Source organism: Coenobita brevimanus, chromosome 84, assembly GCF_032717465.1.
Source record: "Coenobita brevimanus isolate Jiangsu-jjx chromosome 84, ASM3271746v2, whole genome shotgun sequence".
Lineage (NCBI taxonomy): Eukaryota > Metazoa > Arthropoda > Malacostraca > Decapoda > Coenobitidae > Coenobita > Coenobita brevimanus.
This window is the reverse complement of record NC_137037.1, coordinates 7166864-7193229: the sequence shown is the minus strand read 5'-3', so window position 1 is coordinate 7193229 and position 26366 is coordinate 7166864.

Sequence of the window (26366 nt, the reverse complement as noted above, 5' to 3'; positions counted from 1 at the left end):
AATGAGAGGGAGTATAGGAGTTTGGTGTAGTACAGTTAATGGATCTGTTACAGTGTCATATTTATTACTAACAACAGTGGAAACTTACCGCAAAGTTAAGGAATAAATTTTGTATATTTTGTATCTTTTTCGATTGAGGTGGTTAGGAGGAGAAAAAGACAGGACAAGGTGGAGAGGAGCTTGAGTATGTTAGGGAGGATGGTGTGTCTTTGTCTTTGGGAAGAGTTGTAGTTATAGAGCATGGACGGATTCCGGAGGATGAAGCGATCTGTAAATGATTGTGTGACCATTTCAGTGGGCATGATATTGATAGTTTTTCAATGTAGCCTACGTTGTCTTTCATTGTTTTTGGATCCTACCTCAGTTTGTCTTTAAGCAGGGTAAAATGGTCAGGATGATGCAGAAGTAGAAGAAAATAAGGCAGATGAATCCAGTGTCAGATAGTGTAGTGACGCAAACCAGTGCACATGGATTACCATAATGTAGTCAGAATGAGTTTGTGACTATTATTACCCGCTTTTCTCGCTGGGATGACGTGGGAGGGGATGGTCAAGTGGCAGATTGGTGGACCGCTGACAGAAAGGCTGCAAGACCGTTCCTAATATGCAGCAGGGAACAGTTTGGGGATCTGAGTTGCATTAAAACAATCGTAGCTGATCTTCCACACGACTCACCGGCATGTCATGTAGACACCCTTGGTAATACATCTTACCAGTCTTAAATAAAGCAACTCAGACTTGTGTTCGGTAAGGACTGTAGGACTAAGCGATCAAACGTTGACATAAGTGAATGAGATGAAGGAGAACTGCAGGGCCTTAGGGAACAGATTGCTTAGTTTATGCACAGGTCGGGATGTGTTAAGAAACTAGATGAAGTTACACACTCCATCCAAATGTGATAAAAAAAAAAATACACTTTTTTTTTTAGCATTTAATGTGTTTTTGCCACTCCTAACGATTTTCGTCATCCTGTGTAAGACCTCGTATTGTGATGGGGTTAATATCGGGTATCAGGTCTGACCTCTCTAGTTTAAAAATTCTCTCCTAAACTAATTAAGGTATATCAAACATAATCGTATCCTGCACACCACAGATTCATTACACCTGTTATTTGTCCATCTCTCCACCCTGTCACTCCACAGGCACTTCCCCCGGCAACTTGTTTCAACACCTGTTGCTCTTCATTTATGTTCCTCAAGCATCGTCCATGCTTTACTTCTATACAGTACGTTAGTATTTGAACTAGTGTATGGTCAGACACTGTTTTCTTCATTCCCACACTTAACATTTCTATATCTCATAACTGTTCTTAACCCTGTCCTCGCTGGACGTCATTTTTATGTTATTGGTGCTACCGCCATTTTCATCTTCTGATCTTAGAAGTTCGAACTGGAGTGGTAAGTAAGCCATCATTTATCCCGTCAGTCACTGATGTCATTCCAGACCTGAATAACACCGTCTTGTGATAGCCCGAGTTAAAAAAAAAAAAAAAAATAGGCATGCTGAAAGAGTTACACCCTTGCCATCTTGCTTTATTGCTGGTTCCTTCCTTCTGTTGATCTTTCATAATCCAACATCATCAGTTTTCACACAGTAATTTTCACGAGAGTTTTCACTGTGTTGTTTCAGTAACAGATATCGCACCATGGATCCACTGCTGAACCCCAAAACCACAACTTGCCATGCATTCCCCCTCTTGGAAATTTATTGCTGACACCTGCGACACAGTTCTCAGAAAATGGATGTATCGTCATGGATATTTAACAGTTTGTCTCTGTGTACGCCCATTTGCATTTGATTCCTGGTGTTATTAGACGAAATACTTCAGGTTAGGAGAGCGCTTTCTAAGTGAAGGGGGTAATGAAAGGGAAATCTAAGCTGAACAAATTCAGCTGATGATAGTAAAAATTAATTGAAAATTACGTCACCGGAGATAGTGTTGAAAATGTAAATATATATCCGGTTATCAGAGAGAATTCCAGTTTCATGTTATAACTTGAATTATGAATTAGCTTGATTAGCGGTATCGAAAATATGTCTTTTGAACTTTTCTAAACACACCAAGGTAATTTTATGCATGTTAATGGAACATCGCAAACTGGAGGGTTAGGTAGAACTTTCTCATATCTATTTACCTTTTTTTGTCTTAAGTTCAACAAAAATCATCTGCTGATAACCTCATTAAAATGATAAACTCATCGTCGTAGTGAAGTGAATAAGTTTTAAGTGTGAACATGTTCAAGATGTAACTTTAGATATGGAAATTACCGACTGTTCTCACTTAACGTTTTGACACTGGGATTTAGACTTCAGAACATTTTCAGGCACTCACATCCCTAAAGTCTGTCCTGCTTCCTTGTTCGCCTGACACGAAGTCTGCAGACGAAGCCAACATGCACTGCCAGACATGGAGGTGGTGGTGGTGAGAGAGAATGGGTGGGTGGGGGAGGGAGGGAGTTAGGAAATGGGTGGGGGGGGGTGACGCTGGACAATAATGAGGGCGGAAGGGACCGTGTAAACTGTTAGTCTTCCTGATAATTCAAAACACCATTATTATGAGCCAACAGGAAGAATTTGTCAGCAAGAAAATATAGCCTCTGTTGCCCAGGGATAAAGATTTCTTGTACTATGAATGAATGGTACCGTAGTATTGAAACACCCGTATTAATGTTGCAGGTTCAGATCTCTCTACTGTAATTACTAATCCACTGTCAACATTTAAACGAAAGATAGTCTGCCTGGCCATTTAAACGGTAGGAGCTTCTGTCAGCTAAATAAAATCACACAGTAGTAATCAGAACAGGATCCCATAAGATGCCCTGACCTTTAAAGGTTAATCGAGTCAGGTTCTGACCATTTACAGGGCAGGGGTTTTCCTTGTCTGAATAAAAGTCTCTTCATTAGCCACAGTCTAATACACCATACCAATCAAAATAACCTGCCAGCCACCATACCAACCTTCCTCCACCATACCAACTTTCCATCCTCCCCACCAATCTTACAGCCACCAGGTGAACATGTTATTTTAGAGGCTGACCCATATATAACATTCTTATACTCCCCGGAACGATTTTTCCTGTGTTGCGAGAACGGCTCACTCAGGGTTATTATTATCGATCCTGCATCATTTATTTGTTTCCGCCTTCCGCTGCCACACTGACACCCACACCAGCAGAATGCGCCGTCATTACAACCCACAAGTTACGGCCATGTGAGTTTCTGGTGTAGTGGTACAGGTATTTAAGAACCAACCTGTGTACGAGTATATCCTAGGGACACTGGTACAAATGTACAGAGTTAAACATTACATATTTCATTACGCCCTTGTTTGAGAGTTTGTCCTAAGATGAATATTATCCTTTACAGGTACCGAGAATATAATAGAAAAGATGTGTTGGTGAGGAAGTTGTTATGCTGTAAATTACCCCCCCCCCCGTCTCTCTCTCATTTTTTGTCCTTCTTCTGTAATCCTCTCCTTTCTCTTTCCTCTTCAATTCTCTCCCTTCGTCTCCTCTGCTATTCTCCTCTCCTACATTAATTTCTTACCTCACTGCTCGACTCATCTCATTCCCTTATCCACTATTTCCTTTCTTACTCTCTAGTTCCCTCGTCCACTGTTTCCTATATTACTATCCGTTCCCTGATATATATTTTACTGCTCATCTTCCCCCTCCTCTCCCTTCCTCCCAAAGCCTCTCCCATCCCGCGTCTCCTCCCGTTGCATCTCTTTCTTCACTTCTACATTCTACTCTCGCTTCTCAGCTGCTACTCCCATCCCCTCTTCCTTTCCTCCCACCTCATCTTCCCTTTCTCTCCTTCATTCCTTTGCCTCCTCCTCCTTTCCCTCGATCATGGCATTCCTCGTGCTGCTTCGGTAATTTGTATGAGCAGGCGGGTCACATATCAGTGGGGGACCTCCTGGTTGGAGAGAGAGAGAGAGAGAGAGAGTTGCGAGAGGAAAGAAGGAAGAAACAAGAAAATAGGCAGAAAGGAAAAGAACTAGAGAAGCAGAAGATGAGAGACGAAACGTAGGGAAGAGAGTGGGGGAAATAGCGGACCATAGGGGAGAGGGGCAGGGACAGAGATAAGCTGGGGGATGGAAGGAAGAGGGGCAGTGGGGAGATAGGAGGAGGAGGGGCAGTGGGGAGATAGAAGGAGGAGGGACTTGAGAAAATAGAAGGAAGAGGGACAGTGGAGGGCAAAGTAGGAAGGATAGGAAGAAAGGAAGGTTAATGCGGTGGAAAACAATGAATAGGGGGGAGAGGAGGACAATGAAGGAGATGCTGATACCGAGAAGGATAAAGAGGGAAGACAGAAAGAAATAGAAAACAGGCAGAAAGAAAGCAAGGAAGAAGAAAGACAAATGGGAGATGAGAGGAAAAGAAGGACAGGAGTACAAGCTTGAAGGGAAGGTGTCGGAAGAGTGGACGCAGGATGATTTTGTTAGGTACAGATTAACGTAAAATGCAGATATGGAGACTGGATTGATGCATCAGCAGAACAAAACAAGAAATAACAACACAAAACAAGAGAAAGGGAAGAAAAATAAATACTTGTCTTTCCCCTTTTTCCATGTTGTTGGCTCTCTCTTTTTACGACACAATTCTGCAACCAGGATAAGAAGACAGGAACTTAGGAGGGCAGGCACGTAGGGACAAGAACGTGGGAAGAGGCACAAATAAAGTAGGCACGTATGGACAGGAACACTGACAGGCACGATGATAGGCAGGCGTGTAGTGACAGGCACGTAGAGACAGGCTCGCAGAAAGGCAGGAAGGAAGGCAGGCACATAGGGACAGGCTCACAAACAGGCACGAAGGAATACAGAGACCTAGGTACTTCACCCTCACCCACACACCCATCTCACCCACACACCTACCTCAACCCACCCACCCACCCCAACTCACACCTCCACCCCAACCCACACCCACCCACCCACCAACACATCCACCCTAACCCCCACCCCGACCCACACACCCACCCTCTCCCTTACATCTAACCTTACCCACACACCCACACCCACCCACACGTCGACCTTCACTCACACACCCACACACACCCACACCCACACACACATTCTACCTACACCTATCCACCCACTTACACCCACATACCCCCACCCACACCCACATAACCAACCATGTCCACACACACATACCCACCCATACCCACACCCAAATACCTACCATAGCCACACCCACATACCCACCCATGCCCACACCCACATATCCACCCTTACCCACACCCACATACAAACCCATACCCACTCCCACATAGTCACACCCCACATACCCACCTACTGTATACCAACACCCACATAACCACCCATAGCCTCACCCACATACCCACCCATACCCACACCCACCCATACCCACACCCACATACCCACTCATACCCACACCCACCGACTCTCACGACACATCTGACCTCACCCACACACTCCCCCACTCCCATACTGTAACTGGCATCCTTACCCTCATATCCACACCTCCACCACCCACATCCACACCCACACCGGCACCATGATCCTCACCTACATGCACTCCCACATCCTCACCCACACTCCCACACTCACGCACACTTTTAATACATTCACATCCTCACCCTAACTTACGCACACACCCTCACCTACACGCAGTCCCACACCCTCACCCTCACCAACACCCACATCCACAGCGTCACCCAGACCCTTACCCAAAACCCCACTCCCACCCACCGTCACCTTCACTCACACACACACCCTCTCCCTCACTCTCACCGTCACCCACTCCCCAATCACACCCCCACCCTCACCCTCACGTTCCTTATACTTTGTACAGTCGGCCTAAGAAGTGACGGCGGAGTATCCAGAAGTTTTCGGTCAGCGATAGTTCACATACTCTTGCTTATATCTCTGCGAGGTAAAACATAATACCTAAAACTGTTACAAAAAACAATAAATCAATGCCAAAGTACCTGTATATTTCAAAATTGTAGGAAGCAGTTCGTTAGTTACGATAATAGGAAATCCTAAACGGAACTAATTGAAATTTCACAACTATCGCTCAAGGACAGTCAGAAATAATTTGTGGAGTTCAAGTCTAGTATGGTAACACGCAATAATTTCATAGTAGCGTAAGATTGAACAAAAGGGTGCTTCAATAAAGAATTAAAATTAATAATTATTATTTATAAAACAATTTCCGTTACAATACTAGGGAATAATTTAAAGTCATTTATTTCCGTTTCCAACGTCTTCATGGACGACGACAGAAAGCATGAAGGCGGCTCAAGCCAGTAAGCTATTTTAAATGTTTCGATCAACACGCACGGAAGGAGATAACATTTACTCAAAGATATGAAGTTATTAAACTGCCTTTGGCCAGGTTTCCATCTAGAAAAATCTCTGGATTATTTAATATATGCCAGAGGGCTGTCGGTGAAAGAAGTATGAAAAAAGAACCTCGATGTTTGCCTAGAGTCGGAGCTCCTTGCAGAATGCTAACTTCTGTCATTGTCTGATATCCTCAGTGCATAATCGATTAGCAAGAGTAATATAATGCAGAGGTTCATAAACAAATAACTGAGTTCAGAATTTCCAAATCAGCATTTTCTGTTCAGCAGGACATTACAGTTTATTTAAAATGACAGATATTAAGATTAAAAGATGGAGTAGAAAGTGCGTGCTTTTGCATTGCAAGAATTTATGAACTCATGTTTTGGTCCTGTATATTGCCTGGTGTAAGAGAAAAAGACAAAATCTGTCATACCTCCTTACAGCTAAAAAATAATTTTGCATCAGTTGGTAATAAAGTTGCGGGAGGAAGACGGAATAAAATGCAGTATGGTTCTTGCTGCTACAGCAGGCAGAGCATCGTTACGAAGAATAATTTCATTGTTATGGCATCCTTATTGTTGCTGGATCATCACCATTGCATTTGAAAATAAGGCAGTGTATTGCAGTCACAAGAATTTTCCTTAACTGGTCTTCGAAACTAGAGCATCTGTATTTGAAATCCTGGGAAAGATAAAATCAGGAACACGGAGTTATAGGCCTACTGCCCACCCGCGCGCGGAGTAATACATTTCACATTCATTCAAATCGCGAAAGGTAACTAAGTGTTAACTTCTAAATCTAATATATCACTGCCTCCTGTTATTCATTTTACATCATTCTTTGCGCGATATGATATATATTTTATCTGATATGACCTGATGAAGGCATTGAATGTTTACCTTATATTCACTGTTTTCACTGAACGTACGGCAGTGCAGAGTGACCGAAGCAATCTGAAACTCTGCCATCACTTCTTGGGGCGACTGTACTCAGTCGTCCTCATTGTTCTTCCATACTTCAGTCCATCTGTTACTTTTGTATCTTTACATGCACTATTATAATCTCCCTTCCTTTCTTCTTTCCTTCCTTCACTCTTTGTTTCTCTCTCCTTCCTTCATTGCTCACTTTTTTCTCTTTTTTTCCTTCATTGCTAATGATTCTTCTCTTCCTTGAGTTTATCATTTTCTATGGTTCTTCCATTCCTCCATTCATTATGAATCTTCCTTCTTCCCTTGTTAAGTACGAATCCTTCTTCCCTCCTTTATTGTGAATCTTGATTCATTCCATCCTTTATTATGAACACTCCTTTCCTTCCTCAGCTATGAATTTTCCTTCTTTCCATCCCTTATTATGAATCACCCGTTCCTTCCTTTATTATAAATCAGCTTTTCCTTCCAAACTTATGAGTCTTCTTTCTTTTATCTCATATCATCTTCTGTCCTTCCTTCTTTCCTTCCTTCCTTAAAACCTCTTTCTTTTTTTCTTTTTTTTATTAATTTTCATTCCTTAATCATTCTTCTTTCTTTCCATAAATCCTTGCTTGCTTGCTTCCTTCCTTTCTTTCTGTTTCACTTATCTTTATTGACCTCCTTCGCTCTCGGCTATCACATATGTTGTTCTCAGTTCCGAGTACTTCTTCCCGTATTCCTTCCTTCTTCCCTTAATTCCTTCCTTCATCCCCACTTACCATTCTTCTTTCTTGTCTCATTCGTACTCGACTGTTACATTTGCAATTTTCACAGTTCATATTTTTTTTCCGTCCTACCTCCCTTCTTTCTTTCCTCTCACTCTTCCTTCTTTCCTCTTTTATTTTTTTACATAGTCATTGTGCATTTGCATCCCTTTTTTTCGTCTTTCTTTCCTTCCTTCCTTCCTTCATCTATCCTTTCTTCATCCTTTGTCATATCTTTCATGTCATATATCGTACGTTTCTTCCATCCCTCCTTCGTTCTTCCATCCCTCCTTCGTTCTTCCTTCCCTCCTCCTTTTTTTCATATTTTTTTCCTTCGATCCATGTATTCATTCTTTCCAGCCTTTCTTCTTTCGATCCTTTCCTTCATGTATCCTCCCTTCCGTCCTACCCTGCTTTTCTCCTTCCTTCCATCCTTCCTTCTCTCTTTCCTACGTTCCTTCGTCTCCTGATAGCCGAGGTGGTGTTGCATGAAAATGACTCGGGGAAATGGTGGAAAAAACGAGAAGGCGAGAAAGATACGAAGAAAGCAGACGAAGATACACACACACACACACACACACACACACACACACACACACACACACACACACACACGTCATAAAAGACTTTGTGGTTCCTTTGTGGTTGAGTTATATATATATTAGACTTGTGGACGAGCGGTTATTATACTGGAGTAGCTTGTAGTAGATAATCTTCTTTCCCATTTGTCATGTAGTGACAGGAGAGGTAAAGAATAGTATGGGACTATTTTTATTTGTCTTGGAAATATTAACAAGTCTCTCACACAGAGCGAAGTATAGAGTCCAGTCCCGCTAGCTATCTCTCTGTCTCGCTCTCTCTGTCTCTCTCTCAAGTTGCCAAGCCCTTCTCCCTGCGACCTTCTCTTCTAAGGCCTGTCTCCTTCTGCTCCTGCCTGTTCTGTGGCTAACCTCCCTCTGACCTCTCTTTCCTAAATTCTGGTGAAACAGGAGACGTATCACGTGTGTTCCTTGTGAGTGGAAAGTTCTAGAAGCCTGTGTGTGAGTATGTGTGTATGTGTGTGTATGGTCACTAGGCGCTGTCGTGTGCCTATAAAGCATTCCTTGAATTAAGAGTGTGTAAGCATGTTTAGCATTGCTCGATTCTCGCAGACACAATACCTTCTCATCATCTGACTCCCTGCTTCTGTCTGTCTCTCTATCTATCTATTTATCTATCTATCTATTATGATTTGTAATTATAATATGGAGTCCTAACATATTGCTCGGCCGCACGAAAATGGCGTACCATCGACAGTTAATAGTCATAACATATTAATACATATTATATACACATTATAATGAACTTACAAAGCTAATTAAGTGAAATACATAATATTGTAAAAGTAACATAATTGTATGAATATTGTATACATATAATATTCATAGTAAATAGTGATTATTTAGTAATATTACATTTTAAACAAGTTGTATACATTTTGTGAGATGTGTATGTATAACAGACATACGCATATAATTGTGCAATGGTAATACTGCTAGGTTATACATTACATATTTGAGTTATCACTTTAGTAATGTCTAATATTTCACCTAACTTGTATGATGATACTGGTAATACAGAATTGTGCTATAGTTGTATGACTTATAATATTGTACTAACATTGTGGTAATGCATAATTGTAATATTTTATGAATTGTTACACAATGTAGGCCTTTAAGTGTCTTGGCCTTATAAAGTTACATCTTGTTAATGCAACTGTTACATATGTGGTACATATTGTTTGTAGTTACATAATTGTAGTTAAAGTTACATAAAAGTTACATCTTGTTAATGCAACTGTTACATAAATTGGTACATAATGTTTGTAGTTACATAATTGTAGCAAGTGTAACATAATGCAATCGTTTGTCGTTACATAATTGTTGCATATCGTTTGTAGTTACATAATTGTAATAAGTGTAACATAATGCAATCGTTTGTCATTACATAATTATAATAAGGAGTTACATAATTGTTATAATTGCAGTCCTAACATATGCTGCGGTCGATGATAGTGATGATGTGTCATGCCACTTGCTTGTGGAGACAACAATTTGCTTTTTTTGTTTGTAGTTTATGTGGTATTTTGGCATATGTAGTAACACTTACACTTATTTTCATTTGTTTGTTATGTGATCTTACTCTATTTCTCTCTTTTTTTCTTGCTTACTTTTTCTTTCTTTTCTTTTTTTTTTGTTTTGTTTTTTGTATGTATTGATTTTCCATAGTTTGTTTTTCTTCGCTTGTGTACGCTTTTTCTATGTTGTTCATGGTTGCATAATTACTGGCTAATTTCCTTGGGATACTTTTTTAAAGTTTAGTTTATATTGCACAGAGATTATAAAATGATATTATATAGTCCCATATTTTATTTCATATAAAAAATATATATACATATATACAGTATTAACTATATACACTGACTTGTTGTTCACTTGTACCTATCGTGGGTAATATGTGTGTCAGCACTGTGTGGAAATCTTTGTCTTCACGATTGTGTTGAAGATGTTCACTCTTGCTAACGTCATTTGTGTTGGCCATTTTTTTTTTCTCTAGTTTACCTTGTAACTTAATTTATATGTTTCCACTAGGTAGTTTTAATTAATAAATGTTTAATACAGTTCTCTTAATTGCTCACTGCGTAACTGTGATGGTATATTTCTTTATCACTTTGTAGATATAATAATGTATAGTTGTATGTATGAAACACGTATTTTATGTAGGTATAAATGGTAACACTCGTTGGTAGTAAATAAATGTTATAATAAATGAATAAATATATACAGTGTAAAATATTTATTGTTGGTGATTATTTAGTGTTTGAGTTATGCAGATAACTGAAGTAAGTATGTGTATTTAAGCTGTAACTATACAACACGTTTTATATGTTTGTGCAGAAGCTTATTGTCTATCAATGTGTATTGTATAAATGAAGTAACTATGTAACTCACTAATTTTTACCGTGGTGGGAATGGTGTGAGTGGTGGTGCAAGTGGTGAGTTGACTGACGTGGCGTCTTTTCAGCAAGCACGCATGATGACCTCAACTTCCCACACTGGTAGCTGTGGTGAGTGAATGAGTAGCGATGAGTAACTTGAGTGAAGATGAGTGAGTAAGATGAGTTATGAGTCGTGTCTCACTCTTCGTTTGTTTGTTCCGTTTTTCTATGTCGATGTTTTCTCGGTCCTTTTCTCTAGTGATTTACTCGTTGTGGGATGAAGACTGCCGCTACTTGTAGGTGCGTGTAGAAGATTATACAGACGACGTAGAGTTGTTAATTGTAGTTGATTGTAGATGGTTGTAGTTCGCTGGTTCGTCGTAGAAATTGCAAAATCGTATCAATATTTTGTTAAACTACTTGCAAGGCGTCGTGTGATGACTTCTAAATCAGCGTGATGATCGTGGAGACGGAGGGGCTGGTTGGAGAGAATTGTCAGGAGCTGGTTGTGTTGTTGGTTGTGAGTTTTTTTTTTTTTTTTCAATCTTGATATTTTGTAGGAATTCACTGTTGATTCGTAGACGAGGTTCGTATACGTTCGCTGCTACCAAATGTCATAAAAAGACTTTGTGGTTCCTTTGTGGTTGAGTTATATATATATTAGACTTGTGGACGAGCGGTTATTATACTGGAGTAGCTTGTAGTAGATAATCTTCTTTCCCATGTGTCATGTAGTGACAGGAGAGGTAAAGAATAGTATGGGACTATTTTTATTTGTCTTGGAAATATTAACAAGTCTCTCACACAGAGCGAAGTATAGAGTCCAGTCCCACTAGCTATCTCTCTGTCTCGCTCTCTCTGTCTCTCTCTCAAGTTGCCAAGCCCTTCTCCCCGCGACCTGTCTCTTCTAAGGCCTGTCTCCTTCTGCTCCTGCCTGTTCTGTGGCTAACCTCCCTCTGACCTCTCTTTCCTAAATTCTGGTGAAACAGGAGACGTATCACGTGTGTTCCTTGTGAGTGGAAAGTTCTAGAAGCCTGTGTGTGAGTATGTGTGTATGTGTGTGTATGGTCACTAGGCGCTGTCGTGTGCCTATAAAGCATTCCTTGAATTAAGAGTGTGTAAGCATGTTTAGCATTGCTCGATTCTCGCAGACACAATACCTTCTCATCATCTGACTCCCTGCTTCTATCTGTCTCTCTATCTATCTATTTATCTATCTATCTATTATGATTTGTAATTATAATATGGAGTCCTAACACACACACACACACACACACACACACACACACACACACACACACACACACACACACACACACACACACACACACACAGACCCCTTCGAGATCACTTTTTTTTTTATACTTCCTGCAGTTATTAAACCAGAATACCAGGCCAGGACGCTGATTTCCGTTCTATGTACCATTTTTGCACTTACTTATCCAGGAAAGTCTGTTTTAGGGTATGCTTGTTTTCCTAGTATCTGGTTAGGTTAGTTTGTTAGGTTAATCACTTAGGTTAGGCTAGGCTAGGTTAAGTTAGGCTAGAGTAAAAGTCAGAAAAAAAGAGGGGGGGGGGAAGAATGATCATCCTGGGAAAATCAAACTTAGCGTATATTGCACAAATGGTACACAGAAGGGAACTGGAGGGGTGGACACAAGGGCCGTATACTGGTTGGTTGTAGAGACTCCCCACCACCTCCTCATCACAACGGGGTATTCCACCGTAGTATTATCTGGGATCTCATATGCCGAATATACTTCCTTATTAAAGGCACGTGAATAATATGCACGAGTATACCAAGATATAGTATGCAAAATGTATTATTAGGCCACTGTGTTGGGAAGTGCTGTAAGGCGATGGTAATATCCCTCCAATGAAAAAAACCAAAATGAATACAGTGGAGACAAATTACTCTTCACAGTTCACATCTGAATATCGATGATATGGACGGTAAAGCTTAACCTAAAGAATGGGTCTGACACATACATACATATATACGCACGTGAGTCTGACACATATGTACATTCATACATGGATACGCACGTGTGTGTGTGTGTGTGTGTGTGTGTGTGTGTGTGGCGTTTAAGGCTGCATCATATAATGGATGTACCGACTGTCACTGCTTCGTCAACAACACATTAAGCTTTGATGGAGGCGGTAGCTGGGTCCTAATGGACCCAGGTTCGAATCACGGCTGGGGCAGGGAATATTCGAAGGTTTTGGACTTCATAAGGCAGACTTTACTCATGTACCAGAAGACCCACTGATATGTCATAAAAATATCCCGCTAATACCAATACAACAGTCCTGTATAAGACAACCCTAGCATGTATTCAGTATAGACAGTGAATGTTAGCGCCAAAGTGGTCGCATGTGTAGGTGTATGGTATGTAGAACTACCGGGCATGGAAACAGGCTGTGAAGCCAATGCCCAGAGCCGGACACATAAGTAAAAAAAAAAAAAAACACGTTAAATGTACAATACACTCTGGAACTGTTTCATTATCAGAGCTTCGGCTGATGCTGCCAGCTTGCACATATTCGTCGGTGTTAGTGAGAAATAAAAAGGGTAAAAAACTCATTAGTTATTTACTTAGGTTTTATTAAATAAATGAAATATTTTTCTGTACCTACTAAAACGCGGGTTTGTTTTACCATCTTTTCCAAATTACTAACAAGAAGGATGGATATCTTATCTTTTGCCAGTATCTTTTGCTTGTTGTGCAGTTAATCACAGTTAAATCTGGTAAAACAAATCTAGCACCGTATCACATAACAATACAGTAAATGATAATGATATACTAATACCATCTACTTCAAAATGTGGATGGGTGATAAATAATGATAAAGACTGCATGCGTTGTCTTCATTCTGTGGATGCTTTTTTGCCTTTCTTTTCTTTCTTTCTTTTTCTTTGAGTGAGTGGGTGCTGGAGAGGAATACCTTCATGCGGTGGCATCGATGTAATCAGTCAGCTCCACTGACTGGTTTCACAAACGTTCCTCAGCTCTTTCCCTGTCTCCCACTAGAAAAAGAATGTTGGACTGCAGGAGGGGGACTCGCTCAACCTGCAGTCCACTGGGTTCATATTTAGATGAACGTGGAGCTACGACTACAATTACTTTTACCTCTACTGATTCAAGTGAGGATTCTATACACCTGCAGCATATTCCCTTGGTGACCTAATAAATATTGTACCGGTAGCTATATTTCTTATCACATCCTGATCTATATATCTATATGCTACGTTGCCTGTGTCGTCTGATGCTGACAATTATTCGTTTTTTTTTTTTTCCACTGATTTTAGCATACTCTCTTCCTAGCTTGTACTCCCATTTCTGTGTTATTAATTTCTTTACTTGTTCATATTCTGTTACATGACATTTCTGAAGTTGAACTCCACCTTCCATTTTTACTCCACTCAGCTTTGTATTGTTAACTTGGGGGTCTCTGCAGCAGAAAGCAATATTTCTAATGGGTCTTGAGTTTTTTCCATCACTTGCAAACATATGCAAGTAGCTGTCTGTCTCAATGTTGCCGTCATTGGTGCCGTTGCATTATACACACTTTTTGTTTCAGTATTTTTATATATGTACTGCACATTATAAAAGGAAACCATACTCTGACCATTTCATTCAGAAGTGATACACAAACACTGTAACACATGAAGAATCTTTTTAGCAAAGCTCACACAAGTCGACTATTCTTAGTAACTGGTAACCAATGCCGCATTTCAGATTTTACTCACACAATATATATGATAACCAAGCACTTCAAAAATAGCTACACGATCATAATACTGCCCTTATATAGTTCATGCATGTCGTCACCGCCTACCAAAGCTTGACCTGTAATTTAAGGGAGGCGCCAACAGCACTCACTGTCACTGGAACTGCTGGAGCAACACTGAAAACCCAATGTGGGTCTTGTGTCACCGCACCGGGGCCAACAACGGCATCCCACTGTCTGTGCGAGATAAATTTCTCCAGTTAATTCTACCCGTATCAATCACACAGTTTTCAGAATGTTGAAAAGCACACAGAGTAAGTGTTATCTGGCCTGAGGAGGATTCTGTTACATAATACTGTATTATAGCATGAACTATGTACACTTCGAAGGCAGAGGGTGTTAATATCACAAAATTTTGCATATTTGAAAAAACGTCCTTTTTTTATTTTTTATTTTTTTTATTTAGGGTTCATAAATTGAATTCATAAACGCTTAAGAATGTTGGCAACGATAAATGCTGTGATATATTTGACAAGTCTCACTGGGTATTATCTTTTAGCTCGCACTGTCCCTCACTTTCCGATTCTTAGGGCTTCTCTGTGGCATTAAAAAAAAAAAAAAAAAGTTCACTTAACATGGAAACACTATCCAGGTTTGACCACTAAGTGAATGGTTTAAGTATGGTTGCTGTTTTAACTTGAATTTTAAGAAAATACGAGGAAAGAGTAACATGAAACTGTTTGTTAGATTTTGATACGTAGCCCAAAATAACATGAGAATATTAATCTAACTTTAGTCGTTGTGATTTTTGCAGCCAAGAATTATTAGCACGGAACTTTGAGTGTAATTTTATTCAGATCATATTATACAGTTAGAATTCTGCAGCATCAGTTTCGTAGTTAAGGAAAACAAAAATATGTAGCCTTAAATTGTCATTTCACCGTAATGCAAACAGAAAACTTAACTTAAGACTGATACAGTAATTTCAGTTTCAGTGATTTGTTTCACATAATAGTACAAAATAACTACTAGTGTAATTAGAGGATATCCAGACCATGGGCATAACATGTCTCTCCCACAGGTGAGGCAACAGAGGGTCGAGGAGGAAGCAATTAAGGTAAGTGTTGTGAAAATTGTCCGTGGTAAACACTGCAACCAAGGAGGCGTAATGACTGCCTTGAGACTGGCCTCCTTCCTCTTTCACCCTGTAGAATAGGGTCATCGAACTTTACTTAAATCAATGCTGATGTTGTCTAGTCATGCATGTATGGACGAAGGCAAAAGTAAACTTTTTGGTGCAATGGTTTTTGTAATGTTAGTTCAGGTCTTTTAGAATTTGGTGAGTTGGATGGGGAAGATAGAGATAATTGGATGGCATACGATACTATAATAGATGGAGATGGAGCACAATGGGGGAAGCATACCCTGTGAAAATGGGTTTTTAGGATGGATGGTAGTCGAGGCAGCCATGGTTGTGGTATTCGCCACATCAGAGCTGATATGGATGGAATAGATGGGCTGGGATGGCGGTGGATAGTGAGGCATGCTGGGAGAAGTACAGGCCTATGAAGTGAAGGTGAGTGTTGTATGTAGGCTGTAAAGCTGCAAATCCAATACGCTTGGGTAAGGCAGGACACTTTACCACTTGAAGATGGACCTTGTATTAGGAGCTGCAGTTGCCATGGAAAAACAGATTTATTTAAACGTTCGAGAAGCATAAAAGGATGAAGTGGTGGAGAGGGGCTGGAGAATGGGAGATAATGGTAGCCAGGGCAGAAAGATACCAGCACTCCCTCGTGATAACTGCAAAAAAAAAGGGGGGGGCATTGTAGGTTACAAGGTATGGGAGTGGACATGATTTTTCTAAATTTTCTCTGAACACCAACAGAGAAAGATTACACACACACACACACACACACACACAATACACATGAAGTGCGCTTATATTCCTTTCATGTTATGATGAGAGTAAAATGTCAAGTTAATGTCTGCTCTCCTGCAGGCAAACCACGTTTTCACCCGTCTTGTTTACTGCATTGTAACAGCCTAGCTCAATTTAGCAACCCACTACCACGCAGCTTGTAATGGCGTGGCGATACATATTGCCAAACTCTCTCTTTCTCTCTCTCTCTCTCTCTCATAGTTAATTGACCTTCGTAACAGCATATATATGTGAAAAAGAAATGGAGGCGGAGGATATTACTGGAAACGTGATAAAAACTGTTGAGTCAGGGATTGTAGGCAGGTAGGTAGGTAGGTCGGGAGAGAGAGAGAGAGAGAGAGAGAAGAGGGGGGAATGAGTGAATGAAAAGTAAGTCTGAGAGACGGCAGAGTTGGGGGTTAAGGAGAGAACTATTACACCTGCTGTAAGGATATTAATCCACGTCGCCTGAGTTTCCTTAATGTTGCTGTAAATCCAGCGCCATAAAGTAGGCGCTGCGTAAATCCACACCCTCACCCTTACCCTCACCCCTCACCTTTATCCCCACCCACACTCTCACTGATTTAATTCGATTACCCTCGTAATTGTAAGAAAACCAGTCCAGTAGATGTACAGAGGGGTAAAAATCTAATGATTCTCTCTCTCTCTCTGTTTCTCTCTCTCTCTGTTTCTCTCTCTCTCTCTCTCTCTCTCTCTTTCTCTCTCTCTCTCTCTCTCTCAACCATTCGTTAATTCTTACCTACTATAACATCAGTCCTCACCGCCCACAATCAGTTACAAAACTTTTAAATTAGTGGACAAAGTTAATGATCCACTCACTGTCAGCAAGGCAGCTTGGCCTTATCTACATACTGTACGTCTCATTTTAGTGTGCAAATAACCCCATTCACAATAGCAAACATCCTTAGCATCATCTTGACGTCCCATGTAAGATATTTCATCCCTCACCGTTCATCGTCAGCTTTGGCGTCTCGGAACTCTATCCATAGCCTATGTATACTGAATAACGACATGTATACTGAACACACGCTTTTCGCCAGCACTGATTTTGAACCCTTTATTTTAACACTGATATTGTACCACTCACTCACCACTGATACTTAACCACTCCCTCCAACACTGATACTGAACCACTCACTCTACCACTGATACTTAACCACTCACTCCAACACTGATACTTAACCACTCCCTCTAACACTGATACTGAACCACACACCCCAGCACTAATACTGAACCATTCCCTCTAACACTGATATTGAACCACACATCCCAACACTGATACTGAACCACTCACCCCAACACTGATACTGAACCACTCACCCCAACACTGATACTGAACCACTCACTCCAACACTCGTACTGAACCACTCACTCCAACACTCATACTGAACCACTCACTCCAGCACTGATACTGAACCACTCCCTCTAACACTGATACTGAACCACTCACTCCAACACTGATACTGAACCACTTACCCCAACACTGATACTGAACCACTTACCCCAACACTGATACTGAACCACTCACTTCAACACTGATACTGAACCACTCACTCCAACACTCATACTGAACCACTTACCCCAACACTGATACTGAACCACTTACCCCAACACTGATACTGAACCACTCACTTCAACACTGATACTGAACCACTCACTCCAACACTCATACTGAACCACTTACTCCAACACTCATACTGAACCACTTACTCCAACACTCATACTGAACCACTCACTCCAACACTCATACTGAACCACTCACTCCAGCACTGATACTGAACCACTCCCTCTAACACTGATACTGAACCACTCACCCCAACACTCGTACTGAACCACTCACTCCAACACTGATGCTGAACCACTCACTCCAACACTGATGCTGAACCACTCACTCCAACACTGATGCTGAACCACTCACTCCAACACTGATGCTGAACCACTCACTCCACCATTGATACTGAACCACTAACTCCAATCCCATACTTAACCATTTCAGTACTGAATTAAACCTCCATCAACCCTTACACATGCTTCACTACCATCAAAAATATTCTGCACAAAATTCAGCAGTTTTCCTTCCACACCATACATACATCACACATTCCATTATCCCTCCTGTTCACTTTGTCATTCGCTTTTGCCAGATCCATGAATGTTATGAATATCTAAGTCCTCTCTTGCATTAGCTACTGTTTCCTTCGATATAAATATTTCTTTCACACATCCCAAACTTTTGTGGATTCCTCCGTATGTGTCATTTATTTTGTTTTTATTTTTCATTCTGTGCCATTATTTTTCCATGCTCATTTCCTACAACACTCAGCATTATTTCATTTTTGTTTATTCTTTTCGGCAAACTATATTTCGTACACCATTTTCAGACACAATCCTTTATTTTCACTCCACTTGTTCAGGTCCATTCATCCAGGCATTTTATTTGATACAACCTTTGAATTACACACACGCACCTCTGCATTTATCGTTTTGCATATTCTTTGTCAGCACTACTGGTTTTCCATTTTTCAGCCTCGCATTATTATCTATTTGTCTGTCTATCTATTGCCAGACGCCTTAATCCTGTAAGGAGTGGTCACAAACAGATCGCCTCCATGTCGCCCTGTACCCTGCCATTTCACTGCCCTGCTTCCAGCTCACATCCCCCTGTCTCATATACCTCCCCACTCCATCCCTTCATCTCATCCTTGGCCTCCCGCACACTCTCCCCCCTCCACCTCACTCACATACACTCTCCTCGTCAGTCTCTCACTCTCCAGCCTCTCCACATGGTTAAACCACCTCAGTGTGTTTCTCCTAACGCTTTCTGTCACATCCACATCCGCACCACAACACTCTTACACACCCTCATTTGTCAGTGTGTCTCTGCATGTGACTCCACAGGCTTCTCTCAGATAACTTATTTCCACTGCTCTCACTCTTGACTTCCATACGTTAGAGTTGGTATCGCAGTACTGCCATGTAGTAACTTTTCATTTCCATGCTAACTTCCCTGTATCTTATCACTGGTTTCAAGGATAATGATTATCATTATTATTACTTATTATTATTATTATTATTATTATTGCCATTATTATTATTATTATTATTATTATTATTATTATGAAGTACGTGAAAGGGTACAGCAGGGAAGGAAGGTTGTTGGCACACTGAAAGCAGTGATGAGAAATAGGGAGGTGAGTATGGAAGTTAAGAAGTCCCTGCATGATGGTATTGTGATCCCTACCCTGACGTATGGAAGCGAGGCGTGGACCTTGCAAGAGGGGAACAAGTCAAGAGTGAGAGCAGTGGAAATGAGCTACTTCAGAGGAGCATGTGGAGTGACGTGGAGGGACAGGTTGACGAATGAAGAAGTGAAGGAACGTTGTGGGGTAGATGTGGATGTGGTTGAAAAGATTAGGAGAAATACACTGAGGTGGTTTGGACATGTGGAGAGGATGGAGAATGAAAGACTGACTAAGAGGGTGTATTTAGGTGCGGTGGAGGGAGGGAGAGGGAGAGGTAGACCGAGGATGAGGTGGAGGGATGGAGTTGAAAGGTATATGAGGGAGGGGGGGTGAGTTGGGGGGAGGGGAGTCAAATGGTGGGTGACAGAGTGACTTGGAGGCGTTTTGTCTGCGGCCACCCTTTGCGGGATTAGGGCGTCGGGCTATAGATAGATAGATAGAGATAGATTATTATTATTATAATTATTATTATTATTTTATTATTATTATTATTATTATTATCATTATTATTATTATCATTATTATTATTGTTATGTAGATAGATTGTTGTTTTTATTGTTATTATTATTATTATTATTATTGTTTTTATTATTAGTATTGTTTTTTTAGTAGTAGTAGTAGTAGTATCTTTTTTTTTTAATGTCCGACTCTGGGCATAGGCTTCACAGCCTGCTCCGAAGGCCCAATGGTCCTACTACATACCGTACACCGCTACATGTCACCACTACGGCGCTAACACCCACCGTCCATATTGAATACATGCTAGAGCTGTCTCATACAGGACTGGTGAACTGATATTAGCGGGGGTATTTTTAAGGCATGTCGCCGGGTCTTCTGGTAGATCAGTAATGTCTGATTGTATGAAATTCAAATCCTTACACTGTTCCCTACCCCAGTCGAGATTTGAACCTGGGTCCGATAGCACTGCAGGCCACCTCTCTGCCGATTGAGCCACCGCCTCTCCCCAACATATTTATATTCTCCAGCACCTGATTCCTTCCTTATGCCGAGTCTGATCCAAGCACAGTAGTCACTGCTCTTCTCTCGTCATTCCCATTCATCTAATTTTCGAGGTAGTCTGTCCAGCTGCTTCTCTTTTCTGTGCCGGTTATTGGCATTACTGCATTTGCATTGCTTTACATATTTTTACATTTATTTATAGTTTCGCACCTCTTTCCAGGATAGTGTCTAGTTTCTTGAGAGGTATAAGCTATAATATAAATATTTTTTTTCAGTTCTTCTGTCTCTTTGCTAATCTTTTTACACCTATTTGTTCAATACATATTTTTTTTTATTTCACCTCAGCTCCATTTTTGCATCCACTCCAGCCACTCCTGTCCTCCTCCTCCTCCTCCTCCTCCCACTTCTTCATCAATATTTACATGCTACCAAGCTGCTCTTTTTATCATTGCCAACCAAACAATTCTCTGTAAGCACCCCACATATTGCCTGGATGAATGATCTTGAATTTGGCTCTCTCTTATTTTTTTTTTTTTTTTTTTTTTTTCTTGGAGGGAACCATCTTGCTGGCTTCATGCCTTTGGTTCCTTCTTCCTTGCACACACACACACACACACACACACACACACACACACACACACACACACACACACACACACACACACACACACACACACACACACACACACACACACACACACACACACACACACACACACACACACACACACACTAATTTGTAATCCCTACTTGATATTCAGATTCTCAAACCACCACCAGTTTCTCTCTCTCTCTCACACACACACACACACACACACACACACACACACACAAAATCCATATATTGCCAGTTCATTGACCCTCAATCTTCTACTATCTTTCTTCACATTGATCTACAGTAGTTTGTTTCCCAGTGTCTTCGTTGTTCTTTTTTCACATAGGGTACACGTCTCATTCGTTCATACTCTTCTCATTACACCTTGTACTACAGCTGAAGTGACTGGAAGAGGCTGGCCAGGAGAGGGTGTGTGAGGGAGGTAGAAGGGACGAAGGGAAGGCGAAAGACCGAGGATGAGGTGGAGGGATGGGATGGAGGCGTTTATGGAAGACAGAAGTGCGATTTGGAAAGAGGGCAGCCTGTTGAAGGAGGATCGGGTGATATGGAACTGAGTTATTTGTGGGTAAACATATCAGGACTGGCGTCTGGTTAATGAGAGAGAGAGAGAGAGAGACGCTGTATGATCAGATTGTGTTTGAGTTGATTCTTGACATGTGCGAAATCCTCAGAGTTATCAGTGTTTCCACGCGTTGCCAATACGATAAGAGATAACCCACCCAGACCCAACCTAACCAGCTTAACCGTGAAGCAGTGTATCTGTGATGTAACTATTCAGTCAGTTATTTACCACCATATCGCTTATCTCCTGACAGTGTGGATGCACCGCGGATCTTCCTTTGTGCACAAATGGCGGCTTTATCCTTCTGTACAATGCTTCTCTCACGAGTATCACAGCTTTCAGTTAGCTTTTACCGTATCTTCTGTCACAGTTTTCAATTAGCTTTTACCTAATTCTGTCAAAGCTTTCAGTTAGGTTTTACCTAATTCTCTGTCAAAGCTCTCAGTTAGCTTTTACCTAATTCTCTGTCAAAGTTTTCAGATAGCTTTTATCTAATTCTCTGTCAAAGCTCTCAGTTAGCTTTTAGTATGTGTTCCATCAGCGCTCTCATTTTTCGTCAGACCTGTTTACCTCCTATTCTCACACGTACTGAAGCAGAAGAATGAAAATGGTGTGGTAAAATACAGACCTGTCCCTTGTACGATCATGACCAAACTTGACCATAATTTTGTCGTATACACACACCAACCCAGTGATGTCATTATTGCTTCCCCTTGATGTGTTTATTCAGTTTAGGATAAACGTTTGTAAACAGAGGGTTAAGTACAGGCTTCATAAACCCCTTCACTACTGGTGCTGACTCTATACAGCTGAATAAAATCGTCTGGAAGCATCAAGAATAAACTATATCTGTACAGGCGGCCCGTAGATAGCGCTTCACTAGAAACTCGCCTGATCGTATTGTAGTAGGGACGGCTGAGTCTGCTGGTGTGGGCGTGGGCGTGGCAGTGGCAGTAGGAAATGACTAAATAATGCAGGGTGGACATTGATAACGCTAACTTAGCCGCCTATCTAACACACGAAAAATCCTCAAGTAGGGTAGAGGAGCAGCGTCATTTATGGACCACCATGTACAGACAGACAAACAGGTTAAACGAATACATAGCGGAAAAATCAAACCATCAGAAAAACGCACTGGTGGAGATCGGGTTTTCACTGTATATCGCCAGTTGTAGATGTTCTTCAGACGGCACTGGGAAGAAGGTTGTTTCTTTGCCTGTACCTGATGGTGTTGAAGGGGATATTGCGTCCTGGTGGGTAAGGCAGTGATTGGTGATGCCCGGGGACGCTGACTGCCTCTGATTGGCTCCACCCACACCAATATTGTTTTTGGAAATATTATTATGTACGGAGCAATTGTGGAAGGCATTGGTGATGGGGTAGAGGTTATGGCACATGGTGGTGGTTTGAGGCAAGAGTGGTGGTGGTGGTTGGTTTTGTAGGGCTGGTTTTGGGTAGTAGTAGTAGTGGTGGTGGTAGCGGTGGCGACGGTGGCGGTGATTATAGTCATGAAGGACTGGACAAGACAGAGCTGGTGTAAGAGGTATTGTGGTGGTAATGATGGAGGGACAAGCACAGAGCAGGGCAGATTGGTATAATAGGCATAGCGGTGGTGATGGTGGTAATGGAGTGGAAAGGACTGGTGTGAGCGGTATGGTGGTGGTGGTGGTGGTGGCATGGGCGGGGCTGGTGTGAGCGGTATGGTGGTGATGGTGGTGGTGGTGGCGTCGGCAGGGCTGGTGTGAGATGTATGGTGGTGGTGGTTCTGGTACTGGAGTGGGAAGGGCTGGTGTGAGCGGTATGGTGGTGGTGGTGGTGGTGGTGGTTCTGGTACTGGAGTGGGAAGGGTTGGTGTGAGCGGTATGGTGGTGGTGGTGGTTCTGGTACTGGAGTGGGAAGGGTTGGTGTGAGCGGTATGGTGGTGGTGGTGGTGGCGTGGGCAGGGCTGGTGTGAGTTAAAACACTGTTAAAAAGCCCTGAGTCTGGTGGTGCAGGTGCGGGTTATGTGCCTAATAATGGAGAAAGTTCCCTCCTTTGTAATGCACTCCAGTATGCTCGCATGCATGAATGTAAATGTATGACACACACACACACACACACACACACACACACACACACACACACACACACACACACACACACACACACACACACACACACACACACACACACACACACACACACACACACACACACACACACACACACACACACACACACACACACACACACACACACACACACACACACACACACACACACACACACACACACACACACACACACACACACACACACACACACACACACACACACACACACACACACACACACACACACACACACACACACACACACACACACACACACACACACACACACACACACACACACACACACACACACACACACACACACACACACACACACACACACACACACACACACACACGGTTTTAATACCTTCACATGAATGTTTTGATACTTGTAAAGTCACACACACATGGAGGCTCCACTATTCATATATCCATCTGTCTGTCTGGCATTCAGTCCTTTACATCAGCAGGAGGGTAAGGACCACTTATTTCTTGAGGGTTTCGTCTCTTCGATTAATTTCGGTAATATTAAGATGTTTGCTTTCTTTGTTTGTAGCAGGAATGGCAGCCAATTTGATGACAAGGTTGGAAGTATGTATGCGTGTGTGCGCGTGTGACCGAGTGCTTGGCTCATCCACCTGATGGTGATTTTCCTTTATTTTCATCTTGAAATTGCTTCTGTCTGGCAACATCTAATGTAATGAAGCACTAGCGTACCCCAGAGGCGAGGCGGCCACTTGTTTTTGTTGCCCTCTTAAATTTGTTATCGCAGAATTCAGGGTTGAGATTCTTTTTTTTCCAGGTAACTGATTGAATATCTTTGGTCACACATCGTCAGTATATCACCAGAGGAGTTCCTGCCTTACTCTCAGTTACATTCCTTATCGTTTTTAGTGGAACTTATTAAAGCTACATGACAAAGGAAAAACAAACAGGCATTTTGTTAAAAATTAGTTTTTTAACCAAGGTTTTTATTCAGTGTGTCAGATACAAGGATTTGTAAGCAAGCAGGCTCCCCTCAGCTAGCTGGCAAGAAAAAGTGAGAAGTTCCATGGAGCATAGAAAAGCTGTCATGTGAATATCATGGAAATGGATCGCTGGAAATCATCTTGTACATTTTCTTAACATGTAAGGGAAAGTAGCATCATCAACCATTTGGTTATTTTTGTTATAATACTCTTACCCAGTGATTCCAAAAGTCGTCTCGTGAAGTGAGTAAAACCATATACCGGTAGCAGCGGTAGGAAAGAAATGTGAAAGGTTTCCACAAAATCTCTCTGGGTTCACAAACTTTCTTGCATGTAAATGGCTTAGCATTAGTGAGATACAGTTTTCTTTTTCTACATGAGAGAGTAACTTCTGATCTTTTGTTTTAGGTTACCTTATAATACTTCATCTCATTATATTAAACCATTTATATGCAGTGCATTTTTGTAAACCCAGCTGGACTTTGTGGACAACCTATATAAGATCATTGTACCTAAGTTTATGGAAATTGTTTCTGATACTATTTGTTTTTTGTTCACTTGATATTATCAGTGCTTCATTCAATAAGATGCAAACTTATGTTTGATTTTTTTTTTTTTAATCAATCTATGTTCCTTACCCGTAGATCTAGGATGTGACACGGTAACAGCCACTTCCGTGTTACCTCTTCGGAGAGTGGGAGGGTCCGACGACAGACAACGGTAATCCAGATCACTTAAGCAGCACGAGACCAGCCTACAGCTGGCTGCATTTTACCCAAAGGAAAACAACAACAATATAAGCACGCGTTGCTCTCATACTCTGGTGTCTGATGACGTAGGTTAAAATTTCCCGCCACCTTCGGAATTCCAATGCAAGTCAGTCATCATCACACGTCAGGGGTGTGCTCCAATTACCTCAGCTTTTTATATAAAACTGGTACTGTCAATGCGAGGAAATATGAAAATTACCTTTACTGGTAGCAATGGAACTTTAACAAACAATGGTTCTTAAATTCACTGTGGAATAATACTGAAAATCAATAAAAAGATCGTGTGTACAAGCGATTCATAACGAGGACTAAGTATACACTTACGTTAGTATGACTCCACTTTTTACCTTAACAGTTTTGGTACGTTTATATAATATTTTGAGAAGTGTGCTTGCCCCGGAAGATTAAATTGTGATGTTGAGTCACTGCTCACCGAAAGTACACTTATGCTTGCAACGCAGCACGTGATGCAATGAGTTGGTGGTAATCGGTATGCAGCACCGACACGCTCCTT